Below are 24,222 nucleotides of genomic sequence, written 5' to 3'. Positions count from 1 at the left end.
ACATGCTAGGTCTATTCCAATACTGTGGCATTCTGGTAAAATATACAACAAGGTTATTGCTGAAATCATTCAACCTCAATACAAAAAAAAAATTAAATAATAATAAACTACAAATATGTATATTTAAGGCATTTTTAAATTCTAAGATATAGTTCTGCTCTTTTATATTGGTATAAATCATTATTTTTCTTTAAATATAATTTATGTAAAGAGCTAAAACCATGTTATTTTAATTTCTCTTCAAATTTTACATGGTATATAACGGAATTCCATTAATATGAAAATGAACACTTGAAGCTATATACGTATATATAGACACATATATGTGTCTATAGACACATATAGACACATATCTACACACACATATACAAAATACATTTATAAAGACATTATACAAAACATGTCTTTATATGTTATGTATTTGTGTGTGTGTATATGTGTATGTAGATATGTGTGTATATATATATATATCTATATATATACACACACACACACACACACACACACACACACACACACACACATCCTAGAATTGGGTGATTTAATAAAGAATTCATGATAATATTTTGGTATAAGTTTAAACAGCCAGATTAAATCATCCATCTACCCATCTATCCATCCATCCATCCATCATTCTATATACTGTATAATGTTTTGTTTGTTTCCTTCTGTCATTAGCCCAATTTCTCTGAATATGAAAAGTTTTTAATATGGATTGTCTCTTTTTTCTGAAAATCCATACCTTGCAAGTATCAGAAGTATTTACTATATTATGCATAGACACAAAGTGCAATTTAGTCATGGCCGGGTAAACTGTTCCTTTAAATAAATCTTCTAGTAGCCCCAGTTTTGCATTCACTATATATTTATCTCACTTGGGAAATAAAATATAAACCTAAATTAGAGAAAGAGGAGATGAAGTTTGAGGGATGGTTAGTTTGTTTGCTTTATTTTTTGTTTTTTGGATTTGAGTTGGTCCTAAAAGTACCGTATATGTAACAGGTGAGTTCATTATGGTCTCCCTTTAATTTACAAGCTTCTCAATGTAGTGTGTATGGAAAGCTGGCAGTTGAAATCAGAATGTGATATGCACTTCACTCATCCTTCCAGAACAGACTGCATTCCTCTAAACTGACAAAGAATTGACACATTCTAGTATGATTCCATCGCTAAAGACAGCTCAAGATGAGAAGTAAATTTCATAAAGCTCTGTGGATTCCCTGTAGCTCTAACATTTCTGAGTGGACACCCATTTTCTCAGAAATATCTGGAGTTCTTAGAAGCTGGTAGAGCAGTACAAATGATTCTCAAACCTATTCATCTGTACTGTCTATATAACTTTGGAGTTTTAGAGACAAGGAGAAAAATCAGCATATATGTCCCTCCTATTTTCCTTAGCATATACTGTAGTTTCTTATATACCAATAATATAACTTTATGTAAAATATCTGCAAAGTCTCTCAAGCCCCCAAATCAGAACACATTTGCAAACTTCCCAGGCCAAAGAACTACACATTTTGAATACATTTCAACTAAGAAAATCTACCATATGCATATAGCTTAAATATTTGTACATTTTCAGTTTTGCTCATTACTAATTTTAATGGGACTTTGTATAATCAGAATAATGCCAAGGTATAAACTGAATATATTTCTGTAATGAAAATCGAGATAATGATTATGGCTTCTGATCCATGTAAAGTGCTAAAGGCAATAATGAGTAATTCTGGAGGCAATTACTTTACATAATATTTTTATTATGCATTATTTTCATTTAGAAAATTTTGTTGAAATAAAACAAGTGCATTTTCAATTTCAATGCTGTTGTGTAAATAATATGCAGTACAATATGGTGTAAATTTTCAAAATTTAGAATAATATGACTACTGCTTAGATGTTTTATTGTAATTTTAATATTCTTTAAACAGTTCAGAAACCTAAAAATATAGTTGTATTATAGGATAACAATATAATAGTTTAATCCCTTTTAGAGTTTATATAATGTTTACTTATTTAAAGCAAGATATAAAACATCTTCACTGTCAAGTCCTTTGGATTAAATGATGACTGTTAGGACCAGGACATACTATTATGGAAATAAATTTGGAAGACTTCTAATATTCTATTAGGGAAGAGGAAAATATATACTCTTCCACAAAAACAATATAGACTGACTCTAAAACCTAAGTGTCCTTCATAATCAGAAATATCTTGTCATATATTAATCCCTGCATGGCCAGTGCAGATAATCTTATACATCTGTCCTTGGAACTAGTTAGAATTTATATTTTTCAGAAGTAGCTTAGGTGATCAATCCACAGTCTTATAATGGAAATCTACCTCTGTACAGAACAAAACTAAGTTGTAACAGTTTAAAAATGTCTTACCTTTAAGCAGGATTGTTGACTATATTCAGAGGAGATAGAAATACCTTACTGAAAACAAAAGATTTTCCCCATGCAAAGATAATTTGGTTCTATGATAACCTCATTTATTATAAGCAATTCAAACTCATATTTTCATGCCCAAATATATTTTCAGATGCATGTCTAATCTAGACTGTTCAACTTTATATGAGGTTGTCAAACCTACTTTTTATATATTTTTAATCTTGAAATCTATTATACAAAAGATTGTGATATATATGTATGTACCTAATTTAAAGATTAATAAAACAAGTAAAACGAAACTGCCAGCAATTTATATAAAGACAGAATATTATCTGAAGTTTTGAGCAACTTACAGTCTCTCCTGAATTCAATCCCTCTCCTTCTTTCCAGAGGTAATTATTATGTTGAATTTAGTGTTATTATTCCTTTTTATTTTTTGTGAGATTGATGGGTGACCCTGAAAATATTTAAATAAAGCACTGACTAACAAGAATGGATGCTGCTGCACAGCACTGGAGTGAGGTCCTGGAGACCCCATATGTGCAGGCATAACTGCATTATATATTATTAAGCTAGCAGTCTGGGATGAAGAGGAGGGAGGGTCTCTGTAGATCTAAACTGGAACCCAGGAAGGGGTCTTGCAAGTAAAGGACATTGAATCTGACAGCATTACTGACATAGTGATATAAACTGGAACAACATAAATGGTCATCAAAAAGAAAATGACTCAATACTACTAGAACGTTCATACAGCTAAATAGCACGATAATGAAAATCAAATAAAGTGTGATGCATTACATATGAGTATATGCATTTATTTATATAACATTTAACACAGGCATAACTAAACATGCATTTATATGTGCTTATATTGATATTGTATGTGCTTATATTGATATTGATCTAGTATCATATCATAATATATAGAGAGATAATAAAACATTGCTAACAGCTAGTTTGCTTCAGTGTGGCAATATCAGTTGTTAAAATGTTGAAATGCTTCCATACTGTTTCAGAAGCAGCCCTTGTCCTGCTCACCAGAGAAGCTTCCCAACTAACCCATGCCAACTACCCAGAATGTTCTGTCCCCTATCCTAGACTTCTGGGTATCATCACTATTAACACCTCTCACCAGAGGCAGATTTGTATACAAAACAGCAACAATTCTCTAATGACTTATCTCCCTAAAGCATCTATAACCTTATTACAAAGAGCTAGAAATGGTCAACAGGCTAATTAATACATGTCAAATTGTTTTTTTTTTTTTTTTTTTTTTTTTTTTAATCTGTTAGGGTATACTACTTAGGTAGTCTAGCACTTAGTTTTAGAATATGGGGTGACTTGGCACTATTGTGATATCCTGTGTCTCCAATGTAAATAATTACATTTTATACAAGCTCTCACATGTTGGTAAGTATCACATATGCCTCACACATCCAAAAGTTTTATGAAGCCTGAGGAAGGCCTATTGCAAAAATTCCTCTTCACTCCCTCATGACTTATAAGCTCCTTAGGCTGTTTAAATTCTTTCTTAGAAAACCAAATGATCATTTTTGCTTTCTGCCCCACACTCCATATCCTCATTTTCAAAAGCAATCAGTTGGTTTGCTTATGCATTAGCAATGTGCAACTTTGATCACTTTTGAGTAGTACCAAAGAAACTGGACTTTACATTGTATCTACATTACCTCTGATTTAATTGTACCACATTATGCATATTTACCTTTTCTTATTCTTTTTCAAATCTGATTTTATCCTGTTTTAGTATACTTGTATTTAATCACTTCAAGCACTTTTTAGATTTTTATGTATGTATGTATGTATGTATGTATGTATGTATGTATGTGTGTGTGTATGTATGTATTATTAGTGAAGTAAGGACATTTGTATCTCATTATTCTTTCCTGACCAGGCAAATGTCATTTTCATCAACTCTGCGTCTATTCTGATATCCACTTGGTTATGAGTTCTTTGGAGTCCATTTTTAAAATCACTCTTCAATGGGGCGCCTGGGTGGCGCAGTCGGTTAAGCGTCCGACTTCAGCCAGGTCACGATCTCGCGGTCCGTGAGTTCAAGCCCCGCGTCAGGCTCTGGGCTGATGGCTCAGAGCCTGGAGCCTGTTTCCGATTCTGTGTCTCCCTCTCTCTCTGCCCCTCCCCCGTTCATGCTCTGTCTCTCTCTGTCCCAAAAATAAATAAAACGTTGAAAAAAAAAATAAAATAAAATCACTCTTCAATATATCCCCACCTTTTCTTTTGCTATTTTACCTCATTTGTCCAACCTTGACTATTTTATTATCATCTTTTGCTTTAATAAATGTGCCCTAATTGGCAACCTCAGCTCTAGTTTCTCCCCATTCTGGAAGGACTTTTCACAAATATTTTGCGATTGTAGTAAGAAGCCAATAGCCAAACCTCCCCAAAAGGATAGCAATGCAGCTGGGCCTTAAGAACAACTGCAAACAAGAATGGGCATTCATCATGAATAGATCTCATCATATGCCTTCTCTGGCTTCATTCCTATTTAGAACACTCTGACCCTTTCCAGATAGTTGAAAATGTGACTCCTGGTAAGAAGGTCCCAAGTCACATATATTGACTTCTTCCAATAGATAACCTAGTTCTAGGTTTGCATGACTGTACCAGTTATCATACTGAAATATTTCCACATTCTCAATTGAATAGCTGTAATAGTTTATCACCCTGGGTCCTGCTGGGTCCTATCTGAACATTAAGCAACTAAAGTTTCATTCCTCACTAAGCAAAGGTCATCCTGATCCCTGATCCTCTGGCAATTCTATTTTTGGCTTTTAAATTCTCTGAATTAAATGTATTAAAATGTTAAAAATTATCTTTAGATTTATCCTCCTAATCCCAGGAAGAACCCAGCTATCTAATTGCATGTATATATGAAATTATATAATAAAAATGTGGCCTTTATAAATTTCATATTTAATATTAATATTTTCTTATATTCAAAGAATAATAATTTTACTAAAATACTTGATGCAGCATTACTACCTCTTCATTTGCCTTTCCATTTTTTTTTTTCCTGCCTGATACAACCAGATCTCTTGGGCATCTCTTTATTTTATTTTTTTAACTTTTCTTTCCAAGTTTTTATTTGAATGCCAGTTACTTAACAGTGTAATATTAGTTTCAAGTATAGAATTCAGTGATTCATCACTTACATACAACAACAGGTACTCATCACAACAATAATGCCCTCCTTAATACCCATCACCCACTTAACCTAACCCCTGCCCAACTCCCCTCAAGAAACCCTCAGTTTGTTCTCTATAGTTAAAAGTCTGTTTTTTTGTTTGCCTCCCTCTTTTTTTTGTCCCAGTGTTCATTTGTATTGTTTCTTATAGTCCACATATGAGTGAAATCATATGGTATTTGTCTTTCGTGGACTTATTTCGTGGACTTATAGTTCACATATGAGTGAAATTGTATGGTATTTGTCTTTCACGGGCATATTTCACTTAGTTACCATTATATTCTCTAGCTCCATCCATACCATTGCAAATGGCAAGATTTCATTCTTTTTGATGGCTGAGTAATATTCCATTATATATATAATTATATATAAATAAATAATAATTATATATAAATAAATATATATAAATAAATAATATTTATAAATAAATATATAAATAAATAATTTATATATATATAAATATATATATAGATACAAATATATAAAATACATTTGTAATTCCATTAAATATCTATATTTGTATCTATCTATATCTATATATCTATATATCTATATCTATATCTATATCTATATCTATATCCATATGACAACCACTTTACACATCAGTCAGTGGACTTTTGGGCTCTTTCCATAATTTGGCTATTGTTGATATTGCTGTTATAAACATCAGGGTGCATGTATCCATTCTAATTAGCATTATTGTATCCTTGGGTAAATGCCTAGTAAAGCATTTACTGAATCATAGTGTAGTTCATTATGTTTTTAACTTTATGAACAAAATTCATACTGTTTTTCAGAGTGGCAGCACAGTTTGCATTCCCACCAACAGCGTAAGAGGGTTCTCCTTTCTCCACATCCTCATCAAGTAATACCTGCTATTTCCTGTGTTGTTAATTTTAGCCATTCTGACTAGTGTAAGGTGATATCTCATTGTAATTTAGATTTGTATTTCCCTGAGGATGAATAATATAGAGTATCTTTTCATGTTTCTGTTAGCCAACTGTATGTCTTCTTTGGAAAAAATGTCTATTCATGACTTCTGTCCATTTTTTTAACTAGGTTGTTTTTTGAGTGTTGAGTTTTCTAAGTTCTTTATATATGTAGGATACTAACCTTTTATCAGATATGTTATTTGCAAATATCTTCTCCAATTTTGTAGGCTGCCTTTTGCTTTTGTTGCTTGCTTCCTTTGCTGTACAGAAGTTTTTGTTTTGATGAAACCTAAATGTTTATTTTTGTATTTGTTTCCCTTGCCTAGGAGACATACCTAGTAAGAAGTTGTTATGGCTGATGGCAAAGAGGTTAGTGCCTGTGTTCTCCTTTATGATTTTAATGGTTTCCTGTCTTACATTTAGGCCTTTGATCCATTTTGAACTTATTTTTATGTATGGTGTAAGAAAGTGATCTAGTTTCATTCTTTTGCTTGTTGCTGTCCAGTTTTCCCAATACCACTGGTGAAGAGACTTTCTCTCATTGGATATTCTTTCCTGCTTTACCAAAGATTAGTTGACCATATAGTTGTGGGTTAATTTCTAGGTCTTCTATTCTGTTCCACTGATCTATGTATTTGTTTTTGTGCCAGTAGCATACTGTCTTGATCACTACCACATTGTAATATAACTGGAAGTCCGGAATTGCAATGCCTCCAGCTTTTCTTTTCTTTTTCAAGATTGCTTTCTCTATTCAGGGTCTTTTCTGGTTCCATACAATTTTAGGATTGTTTATTCTAGCTCTATGAAAAACACTCATGTTATGTTGATATAGACTGCATTAAATGTGTAGGTTGCTTTCGGTAATATAGACATTTTAACAATGTTTACTTTCCAATCCATGAGCGTGGAATGCTTTTCCATTTCTTTGTGTCATCTTTGATTTCTTTCATCAGTGTTTTATACATTTCAGAGTACAGATCTGTTACATCTTTGGTTAGGCTTATTTCTAGGTATCTTATGGTTTTTGGTGCAATTATAAATGGGATTTATTCCTTGATTTCTCTTTCTGATGCTTTATTATTGGTGTATAGAAATGAAATAGATTTCTGTACATTAATTTTGTATCCTACAACTTTACTGAATTTGTATATCAGTTCTAGCAATTTTTTGGTGGAGTCTTTTAGGTTTTCTATGTGTAGTATAATGTCATCAGCAAACAGTGAAAGTCTGACTTGTTCTTTGCTGATTTGGGTGCCTTTTATTTCTTTTTGTTGTTGGACTGCTACAGCCAAGACTTACAGTACTATGTTAAATAACACTGATGAGAGTGGACATTCCTGTCTTGTTCCTGACTGTTGAGGAAACACTCTCAGTTTTTCCCCATTGAGAATGGTATTTGCTGTGGGTTTTTCATATATGGCCTTTATTATGTTATGTTCCCTCTATCTCTATTTTATTGAGAGTTTTTATCATGAATGGATGTTGTACTTTGTTAAACGCGTTTTCTGCATCTATTGAAAGGATCATATGCTTCTTATCTTCTCTCTCATTAATGTGGTATATCACATTGTTTGATTTGCAAGTACTGAATCAGCCTTGCAGCCCAGGAATAAATCTCACTTGATCATGGTGAATGATTCTTTTTAATATACTGTTCAATTTGTGAGTATTTTATTAAGAATTTTTGCATCCACGTTTATCAAGGATATTGGTCTGTAATTCTTTTTTGTGAGGTCTTTGTCTGGTTTCGGTGTCAGGTTAATGCTGGCCTGACAGCATGATTCTGGTAGTTTTTCTTCCTTCTATTTCTATTTTTTTGAATAATTTGAGAAGAACAGGTATTAACTCTTCTTTAAATATTTTGTAGAATTCCTCTGTGAAGCCATATAGCCCTGGACTTTTGTTTGTTGGGAGATTTGTCATTACCGATTCAATTTCTTTGCTGGTTATTGGTCTATTCAAGTTTTCTATTTCTTACTGTTTCAGTTTTGGTAGTCTACATTTCTAAGAGTATGTTTATTTCTTCCAGATTGTCCAATTGGTTGGCACATAGTTTATTCTAATATTCTCTTACAATTGTTTATATTTCTGTGGGGTTGGTTGTTATTTCTCCTCTCATTTGTGATTTAATTTGGGTCCTTTCTCTCTCTCTCTCTCTCTCTTTCCCTCTTTGATAAGTCTGACTAGGGCTTTATCAATTTTATTAATTTTATAAAAGAACCAGCCATTGGTTTCATTGATCTGTTTCATCTCTTTCTGCTTGCTTTAGGCTTCTGGTTTTTTTTCTTTCTAGCTCCTCTAGGTGTAAGATTAGGTTGTGTACTTGGGATTTTTCTGGCTTCTTAAGGTAAACCTGTATTGCTAAATACTTCCCTCTTATGCCTGCTTTTGCTGCATCCTAAAGATTTTGGAGCGTTGTGTTTTCATTTTCATTTGTTTCCAAGTATTCTTTTTTATTTCTTCTTTGATTTCATGGTTGGCCCTTTCATTCTTTAGTAGCATGCTGTTTAACTTCCATGTATTTATGGTCTTTCCAAACTTTTCCTTGTGGTTGGCTTCAAGTTTCATAGAACTGTGGTCAGAAAATATGCATGGTATGGTTTCAATCTTTTTGAACTTGTTGAGGCCTGATTTGTGACCTATGTGAACTATTTTGGAGAATGTCCCATGTGCACTCAAAAAGAATGTGTATTCTGCTGCTTTATGATGAAATGTTCTGAATATATGTGTTAAGTTCATCTGGTCCAGTGTGTCATTCAAAGCCATTGTTGATTTTCTACTTATGTAATCTGTCCATTGATGTAAGTAAGCTGTTAAAGTCCCCTATTATTGTATTATTATCAATGAGTTCCTTTACACCTGTTATTGTTTTATACTTTTGTGTATTTCCAAGTTGGGGGCATAAATATTTACAATTATTAGATCTTCTTGTTGGATACTCCCCTTTATTATGATATAGTGCCTTTCTTCATCTCTTGTTACGTTTTTTGGTTTAAAATCTAATTTGTCTAAGTATTGCTACTCTGGATTTCTTTTGACATCCATTTACATGATAATTATTTCTCCATCCCCTCACTTCAACCTGCTGGTGTCATTAGGTCTAAAATGAGTCTCTTGTAAGCAGCATATATATAGGTCTTGTTTTTTATCCATTCAAATGATACCCTATGTCTTTTGATTGGAGCATTTAGTCCATTATCATCCAGAGTAATTATTTTTTTTATTTTTTAATGTTTATTTATTTTGAGAGAAAGATACAGAGAACATGAGTGGGGGAGAGACAGAGAGAGAGGGAGAGAGAGAATTCTAAGCAGGCTCCACACTGTCATTACAAAGCCAGATGCAGGGCTCAGACTCATGAACTGCGAGATCATGACCTGAACCAAAACCAAGAGTTGGATGCTTAGCCAACTGAACCACCCAGATGCTCCCAAAGTAATTACTGATAGATGTGTATTTAGTGCCATTTTTTTTTTTTTGTTTTGTTTTGTTTTGTCATTGTTTCTGGAGATTTTTCTCTGTTGCTTTCTTGTCTTCATCACTTTTGATCTTTCCTTTTGACTCAAAGAGTTCCCTTTAATATTTCTTGCAGGGCTTGTTTAGTGGTCACAAACTCCTTTAGATTCTGTTTATCTGGGAAACTCTTTATCCCTCTAATTCTGAATGATAGCCTTGCTGGATACAGTATTCTTGGCTACAAATTTTTCCCATTCAGCACACTGAGTATATCATGCCACTCCCTTCCAGCTTGCCAAGGTTTTGTGGAGAGATCGGGAGCTAGCATTATCGGTCTTCCCTTGTAACTTAGGGACTTCTTTGGTTTTGCTGCTTTCAGGATTTTTTGTTTATCAGTATATTTTGCAAATTTAATTACAGTATGTCTTTGTATTGGCATTTGTTTGTTGATTTTGATGGGAGTCCTCTGTTCCTCCTGAATTTGGATGTCATTTTCCTTTCCCAGATTAGGGAAGTTTTTAGCCATAATTTCGTCAAATAAACCTTCTGTCCGTTTTCTCTCTCTTCATCTTCTGGGACTCCTATGATTTGAATGTTATTATGTTTGATGGAGTCACGGAGTTCCCTAAGTCTATTCTTGTGTTCCATAATTTGTTCCTTTTTTGGTTCAGCATCATTATTTTCCATTATTTTATCTTCTATACCACTTATTCGTTCCTCTGCTTCTTCCGTGTTTGTGTTCATTACATCCACTTGGGTTTCAAATCTCAGTTATTGTATTTTTCATTTTTGACTGGCTGTTTTTAGCTCTTTTCTCTGTGGTAAGGGTCTTGTTGAAGTCTTCTTTTCTCAAGCTCAGCAAGTATCCTTATGATTATTGTTTTAAATTCTCCATCAGGCATATTACTTATATCTGTTTCAATTAGATCTCTGGCCTTGACTTTATCTTGTTCTTTATTTGGGATGAATTCCTCCATCTTGGCATTTTTGTCTAAGTCTCTGTCTTCTTCTCTGTGTTACAAAAGCCTGTTATATTTCCTACTTCTGAGGTAATGGCTTTATGAAAAAAGAGATCACACAGTGTCTAGGGCCTGGTGTTTCATGGAGTGCCCCTGGTTTGTGCTGGCGCACTTTGCTGCTGTGTTTTGGCTGCTCTTTCAGTCCAGTCATCTTCAGAAGCTCTCCTTGCCTGCAATGGGCAGTGTATGGACCTTGATCACAGTGTGGCACACTTAAACTAGGTGTGCTCTGGTCTTGTTAAGAGACCAGATGCTATTTCCACTAGAACTGAAGCCTTGCAGAGCTCTCTAGTTGAGAGATGTGGTGTGAGCAGGAGTTTCTGCTGATCTCCTGCGGAAGGGGCCTGTGGAGCTGGGAATGAGGTACACTTGCCCAAGAAGGGCAGTACCTGGGGAATGCAGAGGGGCTGGACTTGGTGCAAGCATGTTAGGCAGCCAGTGTCAGTACTATGTTGTTTATTACAGGTGGCTCTGTGCTTATACTGAGGGGTGGGGGAGGGAAATGTCACCAGTCAGCTCCTTTGTCCCTGGAAGGGGTCTCTGTGTTTGCTGGTCTCAGAGAAGCACTCCCAGAAGAGCAAATATTCTCCCTGCTGTGCATCTGTGGCATTCTTCAGATTGCTGTTTTCATGCCGTCTCCAGGTTGATTTTCTGCTTTCTCTCCAGGAGCATAGCAGTGCCCTAAGGAGTCTACCCCAGCCAAGCCCAGTGACTTTTAAAATTCCAAACTTTAGGAATATTGTATAGGCAGGGACCTGCACTGGTGTTCTGGATATGGTCTTGCCACACTGGGAAATAGTTTTGGCCAAGAATGGCAGTTGCACCAGAGCACAGGGGCATGGTACTTGGAGCTAGCGGCTAGTCAGCCAGTGTCAGGTTGAACTGCTTTCGGGAGGGGGCTCTGAACCTATGCTAGGGTGCAGGGGAGGGAAATGATGCCCATTGGCTCTTTTGTGCATGGAGAGGCATCTGTGTAACTCCACCTCTCACAGATGCACTCTAAGAAGAGAGAACAATCTCCTCTCTATGCATCTTAGGAGTTCCTCAGATTGTGCCATCTGCCCCAGTTGTTTGCTTGACTTCTCTTCAGGTGTAGGGCACTGTCTTCAGGGCTCTCTCCCAGACAAGCTCACATAAATCTCTAGTCCTGGAGTCCACTGGTTGCAAAAACTCATGAAAATCAGCCCCTCTCATTTTTCTAGCCAATGGCTTTGGGGAAGTGTTCTCCTCATGCATTCATTCCCCTGTGAGCTCCTCTCTTTTGTGCCTCCATGACTAAGACTCTTTTCTCTCCATAGCACCCATGATCCATTTCTCCCTTAAACTACATCTCCACACTTCCTACCTTCCTCAGTGTGGCCTCTTCTCTCCATCTAGTTGTGGAGTTTGCTGTGTCAGTCCTTTGATCAATTTCTTGGGTCTTCAGATGATTTGATAGTTTGAGGGATGATACAAACTTAGGGTCTTCCAAGTATGCTACAATCTTAGCTACAAATCTCCTCTTTTTTTCTTTTTTGAAATTCTTTTTTCTTATTTAAAGAAGATAGATGTTACTTCTGATTTGAGGATTGATTGAATGGTCAATTCTTAGATTATTTCCTGAAGTGTGTCTCTCTGTTTCTCTCAAAACTTAGTCACTTTATACTGAATTTGGGGGATATTCCTTTCCCACTGCTACTTTAAAATTCTAATAATCAAAACATTTTTTGACCTTTTTTAAGCATATCTTGACAGTAATTCATATGACCAACATTTCTACAGATCTCTTTTCACTTTTCCTCAATAACAGGAAAAGGATTGGATATTCTATTTTATCAATTCTTTATAAAAAATGTGTCAAGTACATTGAAGCAAAGTGACACCTGATATTAGTTTGAAGTTAAATAAAATATATGAGACATTATGACATAGTCAATAAGGGTGACACAGATGAATATTTTTAGGAAATTATAACTGATATGAAGACATCTGGACAGCTGGATACAACATCAGAAACTGAAGATACTCATTTCTTTTTTAAACTGTGCAGGCAATAACTTTATCTCTCCACAAGGAAATAGTGAACAACACATACTAATTTGATTCTTGTTTTTAATCTTGAAAATTAATTCTTTTATTTATTCTTTAATTTGCTATTTTGGACTTTCCCTAACTAAATTCCTGAAAAAGACATTTTTTGTATGGCCTATTTAAGTATATTGGATGCTATCTATAGACTGCACATTAAAAGGTCCCTAAACACTGACAGAGGAGTTCATGGTCAACAACCGAGCATCCTTATTATATTTCCAAATTGGCTTTGTAGATTTGGCCAAGCCTATGTGGACATAATTCAATACATAGGATCCGGAAAAATATTAAACAACACATTAGTCAAATGAGTTAGTCAATTTAATATATATTGCTTGCGATCATAAGCCAGATGTCACAACTTTCACCTTGAAAAGTAGAAATTCTGCCAAAGTCTCTAAATATTTCACAACCATATTTCTTCCCATTATGACACTAAAAACATATTTTGAACATTCATCAAAATAATGACAAATACTGAAATATTCATTGATCGTAAAAAGATTTCTTAAAATCGACTCAGACATTCACTCAAAATATTTTTAAAAACCGGACTAAATATCCACATAGAGGTATAAATTAGACTTTTTTCACAAACAGTTATTTCTGTGAATTGTGAGTGGGTCAAGAAGCTGAAGAGAAAGGGTGTTCACTGCTTCTCAAACTCATATACACTGTCAATCATAATATTGATAGTAGGTCATAGTTTGATTACATTTGAAGATCCCCCCCTCAATTATTTATAGCTTACCTGCATATGTCAGAAGGGATTATATACAATAAATGTATAATGTCAATAATTTCTTGCATAATTATTTGAATAATACTTTTGAATATAGATGATAATATTTGAAAACTTTAAAAGATACATTATTTCATCCCTATATATCTTATCTTCAAATTATATTATAGATGTGTTCCTTGAATGGATATTTCCTCATGTTCCTAATATATTTTGTTTTGTCATTGATCATTTAAATTCAAGCACCATGAGGATTACTTATCTGGAAAGTCTGCCTTTCTTAATTCACCTTTGACTCATCTACAAATTTATAGACAAGTTGACACATCATTACAGTATAAAAATAGCTATTGTTTTGATGATTTAATGCAACCTTTTGGAGTAAGGTAGAGATGAACGATGATTCTGCCTAAATCACCTTATTGGCTATATTTTCTTTGAAAATAATTAAACTTCACATTTTATCATAAGCAGTATATCACATAAAGTTAGGTATAATATTCATGCTTTTCTGGGTCACTTAATTTTATTTCAAAGGACATCCACTAAACCATTAGTATCTGCTGAATGATGTAAAAGTAGATCATTTTCTATGCTAATTAGTCAGTATACAGATTCCCCTTCCCACACACACACAAAATGAACAGATATACCAAGCCAACACTAAGTTGAATTTGACTTATCATTTCTAACTGATATGGAGTTTAATATGAACTTTTATGTCTCCAATTAAAACACTAGGGAAAACACCACAAGTGCATTCAAGCTTTTCTAGTCAGTCAATCTGTCATCATAGTAAGCGTGGCTGTCTGTTCTGCTATTTTCCAGTGCCAGTGTGATATTCACACACCATCTGCCGACTTCCACTTATTGCTATCCAGGCTCCATTGCTGGTTATTCATTTCTCATTTTGGTCATCATAAGTCAGCATGTTTGTGAAAATCCAGTACTGCTTGCTGAACTAGTATGTGTACAACTGCTATTGAATTTAGGCTTTGGGACATATATTGCTGTTCTGATAATTTCCTATGGATTCATCTTTTACAAAATTCATGGACTAACATATTGTACTGAAAGCATGCAGTAAAATAAGGCACTCATTTTTCAAAAGGAAAGAATATGAGGAATCATCAGGCACAGTTTTTCCTTTTTCATCACCATTGTTAAAAGTGCAATTTTACTTGCATGCATTGGTCTCTTTTACTTAAAGCTCTTTAATGCTATCTTTTATTTGTGGGATCCATATTATTTAGCAATTTGCCTCATAAAATACACACAAAAATAAAGCTTTTCCAGGAGTGCCTGGGTGGCTCAGTCAGTTAAGCGTCAACTTGATTTTGGCTCAGGTCATGATCCCAAGGTCATGGGATTGAGCCCTACTCTGGGCTCTGCACTGAGCTTGGAGCTTGCTTAATATTCTCTCTTACTCCCTCTGCTCTTCTCCCCCGCTTTTACTCTCTCTAAAAAAAAAAAATTAATTAAATTAACTTAAAAATAAAATTCGAGCGTTTCCAAAGTTCAGTATGAAACAGCTAAAGTCCTAACCAGAGTTCTGGTTCTCATCATGGAGAGGAATAGTCACAGTTCTTCATTGCTATTGATAATTATCACTTCATGAAATTCTAGTTCATAACACCTCATGATCCCGTTCTCTCTTAAATTCAAACAGATATATCTAATACAAATTTCAGGTGTTTCTTATTCCTAGTCCTGCTTCTAAGTCTCCATATAACTTGACATGATTCAGCAAACTCTTTTCTCCCAAAACCCACAAAGCTACTCAATTCCTCTTTTTAAACTTCAGATACAAAGTATGATTTACTTACACTTATAGTGTCTATGCATTGCTAATCAATTTGTCCATCTTTTATACTGTCTATTGGTAGGTATAAAGAGAAAATCTCATAATTTTGCATGGTTTTATAATAAGAAGAGAGGCTGGGAGTTCTGGATGCCCCATTTAAGACCACCCTTTCTTTGCCTCCATGACTTCATGGTCAAGTATGATTATTCATTGAAAGGCTACCCTATATTCCATGCCACCCTTACTTCACCATCACTGGTGTCTTGTGCCATATATACCAATCTCATTTGTTCTCTATTTCCTCATTTTGTCAGGCAACATGGGAAGCCCAGTTCATCCCCCTACCCCCCAGATTCTTAGTCCTATTCTAGTCTATATACATTCCTTTGTAAGACCAGTGTCCACTCCTCCCAAATTCCTGAAATATTTCCCCAATGTCCTCCTCATATAGTCTATGATCAATTTTCATGTTCTTGCTCTAAATGAAATCCAGCTGTCTCTTCATTTACAGCTCTCTCAGGTGGTGTCTGTTTTCTTTCCTAAATTATGTTACACTGTATTTGGATGTGGGGTTTTACTGATTTCCTACTGTACTGTTGTGACAAATTACCACAAATATAGTGGCTTAAAACAACACAAAATTATTACTGTACAGTTGGGAGGTTAGAAGTCTAAAGCAGGCTGGCAGAGCTGGGTGCCTTCTTGAGCCTGAAGAGGGGAGTTTGTTCCTCTCCTTTTCCAGATTCTAGAGGCTTCTCAACCTTGCCTTGGTTGCATCACTCTGACTTTTGTTTCTTTCATCACATCTTCCTCACTGGTTCTACCCTTCTGCCTCCCTCTTTTGAGGGTCTTTGGGATTTGGCCCACCATGATGACCCATCTCAAGATCCTTAACTTAATGACATCTGCAAAATCACTTTTGCCATGTAGGGGAATATATTCACATGTTGTAAGGATTAGGTCATGGACAACTTTGGGTGCTACTATTCTGTGTACCAAGGGAGTAGATGTCCTTTTTGTTTCCAGATGCAGCTTCTTGACAGTTATGCTTCCATCATCTTGAAAACCAAGTCTGAATCTCCTATCATCAGAATATTCCACCCACTGTTCTATTTATGTATAGGCACTAAATATGCTCTAGTCAATTCCTCAAAGACTTTATTTAAAATCTGTCTCACTCTCACTCTCTCTAATATTGCTATCATAATTCTTAGTAATTTGTGCTTCAAGGAGATAATCTTACCAACATTTTGGTAGCTGAGATCCTTCATTTCCAGTCTTTGATGGAAATGATGATCCTGTCTTCTTTCCCACTCTGGTCAATTTTCACCCATGATAATGCCTAGGGCATTGTCATTACCCAAAACAGGATCTTTTCCATAATCTCAATTTGAAACATCTCACTCTGAAACCTGTTACTTACCCATCAACCACATTTGCTTTAATACCCAGAACTGACAATTAATCAACCTCCACTGAGAGTTACAATCCATCAGTCATATTACTTTTCACTTTTTTCTCTCTCTCTGTTACAATTTCCTCTTTAACTAGCTTAAATATAAATGGTCCATAATCATGCCAAAGAAAGAAAGAAGGAAAGAAAGAAAGAAAGAAAGAAAGAAAGAAAGAAAGACAGAAGAAGGGGAAAAGAGAGAAAGAAAGGGAGGGAAAGAAAAAATAAAAGTAGGAAAAATGGAAGAAGGGGGGAAGGAAAGAAAGAAGGAAGGAAGGAAGGAAGGAAGGAAGGAAGGAAGGAAGCAGAAGAAGCAGTGTTCTGAAACTTACAGCTTTTCACATATTAATTGAGTCTCCTACTTAGATATAAGACTGCATTTCAAATTAAATCCCTGCCAAGGGCATTTTTAAATATTTGATGCAAATGACTTCTATTGAACAAGTAAATGGAAACCTAGTTTCACAGAATGTGAAAATAATTTTTCACTGTAAATTTCTACGTAAAAGAGATTTGAAATAAACATATTATCAATATTTTGAACATTAGAAAAGGTAAAATTATAAACATTCAACTATATTTATTATTTTTTAAAAACCTTCCAGTTTAAAATCTCTTCAAAAAGGGGCACCAGAGTGGCTCAGTCATTAAGTGTCCAACTTTGGTTTAGGTCATGGTCTCATGGTTTGTGAGTTCAAGCCCCACATAGGGCTCTCTGCTGTCAGTGCAGAGCCCACTTCAGATACTCTTGTGTCCCTCTGTCTCTGCCCCTTCGCCACTCACAGAAGTGCTCTGTCTCTCTCAAAAATAAACATTTAAAAAAATCTATTCAAAAAATGTTTTGTTACAAATATAATTTAAAGGGTATATTTAAAAATCCATAGGGGTGCCTGGGTGGCTCAGTTGGTTATGTGTTTGACTTTTGATTTTGGCTCAGGTCATGATCTCACAGTTTATGGGATCAAACCATGAGTAGGATTCTGTGCTGACATTGTGGAGACTGCTTGGGATTTGATCTCTCTCTCTCTCTCTGCCCCTCCCCTACTCATACTGTCTTTCTCAAAAATAAAAATAAACATTAAAAAAAAAGTAAATAAAAATAAAAACCATAAATGTATTAAACGAAGTTTAATAAATCAGTTTATGTTTCCATCCTATCTAGAAAAATGTTACATTTAATAAAAGTATATCTTGTGATTCTTCAAATATTTAAGAGACATTTTAAGCTATAGAGTTAATGAAAATGTAGAAAAATAAACATACTTTATAACAAAGAGCAATTATACATTCAAGTTGATAAAATTCAACACATCCTCAATACTGTTTTCCTATTATTTGTATCTATAAATTTTCCTGAAAATTTAATAATTAAAGCATTCCTTCATGTAAAAAGAATCTCATACTTTTTATGATTATAGAATATGACAATGTTTCCAGTCCCTAAAAATGTGTTTTGAACAGCAAAAATGCAACTATTGAAAATGTTATTTTTAAAGTAGTTTTTTCTAAAGCCTTTCATTAATCAGAAAATCAGTAGATTTTTCTCTACAAATTGAGTAATTAAAGCAAGGTATTACATTGAGGTCATCATCCAATATCACTCTTGTTCTAAATATCACCAGTAAATAATGAATTTGACATGATTAATGCTTTAGTTCCTGACGAGGGTTCTCTATGTGATGTAGCTTTATAATCTGTTATCACTCAGCTTCACAGTTCTTGTTTTGCTATTTTGGCTGTCCTTTTTATTTTGAAATCCATGTCCTTCCAGCAATTCACTTTGTTCAAATCACTTTAGGGAAGTCACTGGTCCCCCAGTGACCATACTTCTGTTGTCTTGTAACTGAACAACTTCCAAAGACAATAAATGCTTGAGTTATAGCACTTTTCTTCAGATACCTTTCTTTTTTCTTTGTTTCTCTCTCTCTCTCTTTTTTTTTTTTTTTAAGTTATTAAACAGGACATTTTCCGCTTGCAGGGACTGCAGTGGAAAGGGGAGCATGGGAGAAGGGGTCTCCAATGGGAAGCAGGATGGTCCTTCTTCATTCCTGCATCAGTTATGAATAGAAACTAATTGAAACAAGGCAAACATCTCCTCTGTGTATATGGGCAGAGGTTGCAGGAAGTTACATAGTTTTAGAGATGTAACCCAGAGGGTAAGTGAAAGACACCAAGATCCCAGGCATGTGGGTAATTAAACTATGATAAAATAACTGTAAGTATTGTTATATCTTATTAGTTTCATAGGGAAGAAAAGCAAGGTACTAATTTTCAGTTTCTATGTAGGAGACAGGTGAATACTAGTTGACTTTGGATTTCTAATACTGCATGCTTTTGGGCCATGAGTAGAGTATCCTGTGCCTTACAGGAAAAGTAAGATGAGTGAGGAATTTTGGTCCTAACCAATGGACTGGCTTTAAGGATCGTATTCAAAATAAAAATGAACACAAAAATTGATTTATATTGTATATGTCATTGGTGATTTTCAATAATTATCAAAAATCCATATTCAAGTACCAACTATTGTTATGAGAACAAGTCATTGGTCATCTTGTTCATATTTGTTCCATTATAACATTATGTATGGCTAAACATGATTATGAAACAATTACCAAATATTTAATGACAACAATTATCAAATAATGATATGAGTGTGTCATAGTCATATTCTTGGCAATTTTTTGAGTAAACTGGTCACGGATCATCTTTATTTCTCTTATCGCTAACATTTCTGAGCAAGGAAAAAAAAACCTCAACGAATCTTTTTTACAACTTCACCTTCACTTATGAAAATACAGAAGATAGTGAATTAATATAACTTTATCTCAATGGAAGTTTTCCTAAAGGCTCAGCAGACGCTAGTTCTCCTTCCTCATTCATCGTACAATCTTGGCTTAAACTTCTCTGTTAATTAGCTCTCAGTGAGAATATTTCAACTGAGGACTTGAAGCCATTTTGCCCAAAATAAAACTACCATTTTTTAGGAGTACCTGGGTGGCTCAGTCAGTTAAGCCTCCTAATATTGGGTGAGGTCATGATCTTGCAGTGGTGGGATCAAGCCCCACCTCAGGCTCTTCTCTGAATATAGAGCCTAATTGGGATTCTTTCTCTCCCTCTTCCTTTTCCCCTTTCCCCCTGCTTGTGTACTCTCTTTATCTCTCAAAATAAATAAATAAACTTTAAAAAACTATTATTTTTTTTTTTAAATTTTTTTTTTTCAACGTTTATTTATTTTTGGGACAGAGAGAGACAGAGCATGAACAGGGGAGGGTCAGAGAGAGAGGGAGACACAGAATCGGGAACAGGCTCCAGGCTCTGAGCCATCAGCCCAGAGCCCGACGCGGGGCTCGAACTCACGGACCGCGAGATCGTGACCTGGCTGAAGTCGGACGCTTAACCGACTGCGCCACCCAGGTGCCCCTAAAAAATTATTATTTTTAAAAATATTGACTGTTTTACTATTTTGAAATTCTGTGATTTATTGGAATTTTATAATCCAATTATTTATTTTATTTTATTTTATTTTATTTTATTTTATTTTGTTTTATTTTATTTTATATTAACACCCAATTTGTAAAAGTTTGTTTCACCTCCAGAAGAATGTATAGAGTACTTATAAGGTACTCAACAACTTAGAATAATATCTCTTAAGATAAACAGCATAAACTGGGAGAGCAATTTTAAAACCATAAAATATGGATTTCATTCTATATCTTTGAAAATAGTTTGCTCATTTATTATTTTATTTCAAAATACATATTTTTATTGCACATTTTATCAAATATATTTTTAAGGTGATTTTAGCACTCATTACACATGTAATTTTATCATTTTCTTTACTTAAAATTTAAACGCATATGCAAACTGTACTTGAGAAGATAATCTCTTGTAGGAATACATCAGTGAACAAGGCTCTCATATAGGAAATAACATTAATTGTTACATACATACAAGCACACATACACACACTCCTGGAGATTCCTCAAACTGTGATCTATGATTTGTTTTTATTCATGTATACTGACACGTATAATAAGACAGATAAGGTTTCTTAAATTCTCCCTAACTCCAAAAGTAAATATAAGAAGATCTCAAATTTTTTACAAATAAGTTCTCCATTTTTGTAAAATAAATACTGCTTTACTTTTTCCACTTGAATAGAGAAAAAAATGATTTGTTTTTTTCTTTTTAAAGATATTTGAAGTTGGGTCACTGAAGTTGGGTCACAAAACTTAATCAAGATTATACATTTAAAATGCAAATAGGATTACCACCCACCACCACCAACACAAAATGTTCAATTATGTTTTGCTTTGATTTGATTTTTGTCTTTGAATTATAAGTCCCAGCTTATACACATCTACTGTGAAGGTTTTCTTCTATATAAAAACATAAGGATTCACACAGATGGTAAATTTTAAAGTATAATAAATGGATACATGAATACAAGCACAATTAGATTTCCAGCTGTGATATGTGGAATGGCAACTTTTGATAAAAATCCTTCATGTGTATCCCCTTTATGTCCACTTTTAGCAATCTGATTACTCACCCAGTCATGGAGGCAGCTTAAAAAGAGCCTGTGCTGGTTTTGTAATATCAAACACACGGTAAATGATCTGCAAGTATGCTGAAGTTCTGAACAAAAGACAGCTACTGAAGCACAGCATGCAACTCAAGAACACTGTATATCCTGTGTGTGTACATTTGCCTTTAAAAAAAAAAAAAAGTACCGTTATATACACAATTTCACAACATACATTTTGGGAAAGCTTTTCATATAGTAACGTTTCATATAGTAACATTTAAATGATTTGTTATAAGAACAACTTATTCTTAAGGGAAAAAGAAAACCATAATAAAATGGCTCTAGAAACAGTAATTCAAAATTCATTGTATGCAGAAAAATTGAAAAGCCATAGATACATAAAATTTCTATCTTTTCGTTCCACATGATATTGATAAAAATTCATTAGCAATGATAATTTATAAGCCCTAAAACAAAGCAAACTCTTAAAGTTTAATTTTCTTTCTATTTTCTCTGTGTGGTAATGGGAATAAAATTCACACAGCAGAAGGATAATGCACCCCATAATGTGACATGATGTACTGAGAATGCGGTATTACATTTCCAATGATATGCTTTCCAAAACTGTCTTCATGATGCCATGGAGAATCCTGCCCTTAGAGAATGCATCTGTTGAAGTGGATAGGTCATTCAAATAGATTCAATTAGATTCTAGCGTTAACATATTTCCTCTATCAAGGTGTTCAAGCAAACAATGAAATAAAACTAACCAGCAAGAATAACAAAAAACAAAACATGAGAAAGAATTTAAAACAGAACGAGTCATTTCTCTCCCCTGTGTATATGTCTTTTTAATCTCTCAAGTATTCTTGCCATCAAAAAGGAGTTATAGGTTGCCTGGGTGGTTCGTCGGTTAAGCGTCCGACTTCAGCTCAGGTCATGATCTCATGGTTCGTGGGTTCGAACCCCATGTCAGGCTCTCTGCTGACATCTCAGAGCCTGGAGCCTGCTTTGGTTTCTGTGTCTCCCTCTCTCTGTCCCACCCCTGCTTGCTTTCTCTCTCTCTCAAAAATAAATAAAAAAATTTTAAAAATTTTTAAAAAGGTGTCATATAACAAGGTATAATATATTAATTTGTATATTTTATACGCATATAAAACATATAACCATGTTTATTATATATATATGTAGTATATATAATTTGGAATAGTATATATCTACTTTTGAAAGCAACAACATTAAGACATTTTTGTGCTGATTACTGAGCTATTTTCTTCATCTTTTAATACTCGTGGTGCTAGGGCTGGGATGATGCATTTATTTTACCTTGCTAGCTGTATGACTGCTATACTGAACTAAAAGGAGGTGCTACAGAGAAAGACTGAGAATCTGAGGAACTCTGAGTGGACATAATATACCTAATTTGCTCACTATTCTTGTCAGCATCACTCTAGCAACAGTTCTCACTCTCCATGGATAGGTAGTTAACATGGCAGCAGTTGTTTTCAATTTCCTGTTAGCACTAGACAGCTGAAGCCTCGGCCTGAAAGGTCTAAGTCCAAGCTCCACACAGGCACTGCTGAAAACTTCAGACAACAGCACTTTTGTGGCAGTACCCTCTATGCATAAAGCTGAGCCCTATATCTGTGGGATCACTTTCCTAAGATTCTAGGTTCTAATCTCTTCCTTTCACTCCCCCAGCCCTAGATGTGGTAGTTACTTTCTGGAGTTACTACTTTTGTGTTTCCTCTTTTTAGTTCAGTTTTTAAAATCATAATGTTAGTTTCTACCTGTTAAAAAATTTCTAGTTTCTGAGAACTGGAAGGAGAGCTCCTTCCACCCTTATTATAAGACCATAGCTGAACAAGCTGAAGAATAATGACTACTTTGAACACATGAGAGAACTGAAGTTGTAAAGCAAACAAAGTTGAAATCTGGAGAGAGATAGGAATCTGAAAGGAGAAATAGGATTAGAGCACTAAATGACCTAGGACAGATGTCAATGAACACCAAATAAACTGATAAGAAGATTCAGGCAAAAATGATTAAAAATTGCTAAGTTGAGCAACTTGAGAGTGAGAAATCCCTAGAGGCTATATTCACACTCTCTTACAGGCCTTTCCTACAGGAACCTCTCAAGGTGCTCACAAGGATGGTCATGGAATCCTAGAAAAATTTTACCTAGGACACTTAGTGCTGGCTATAGGAAAAGTCCACCAAAGCCATGTCCCCTGTTGTCAAAGAAAAGTTTTAATGACACATTAGAAATCACAAGGAAGACTTTATTTAGTTATTGCAATAGGGCCAAGAATATTGCAACAGAGAAAGAAGATTGAATGCCACCCTACGGGAAAGGGGGGGGGGTGGCAAAAACTTGGAGGGATTTAAACACTGAGTGAGCTATTCGAAAAGTTCTAGAGGATTTTAGGGGAAAGGGTGATGAACAGTTACGTCATCTGTATTTGTTCATTAGTGTTTATCAAAGCTAGGCTCCCTTCCCACAGAAATGGAGAAAGCGGGGTTACTATCTTCCTTGATGATTGCTTTTCAAAGAGATGTTCCCAGGTTCTTGAAAAAGACATTCCTGGACTGTAAAACTGGCAAG

The 24,222-nt window shown here is 34.7% G+C and overlaps 1 long non-coding RNA gene across 1 annotated transcript in view; it reads right to left on the bottom strand.

Annotated features, from left to right (window-relative positions):
- Positions 1 to 24,222, bottom strand: part of LOC147575567 (uncharacterized) — a 235,788-nt gene that overhangs the window by 135,127 nt on the left and 76,439 nt on the right. Inside the window, exon 2 of the long non-coding RNA XR_015242732.1 lies at positions 21,642 to 21,800. This is a non-coding gene — a long non-coding RNA (uncharacterized LOC147575567). The remainder of the gene's footprint in view (positions 1 to 21,641; positions 21,801 to 24,222) is intronic.

This window comes from Puma concolor, chromosome D3, assembly GCF_028749965.1.
Source record: "Puma concolor isolate L17-30 chromosome D3, mPumCon1.1.hap2, whole genome shotgun sequence".
Taxonomy (NCBI): domain Eukaryota; kingdom Metazoa; phylum Chordata; class Mammalia; order Carnivora; family Felidae; genus Puma; species Puma concolor.
Note: the sequence above shows the minus strand (reverse complement) of the source record. Positions and strands in the feature narration are given on the sequence as shown.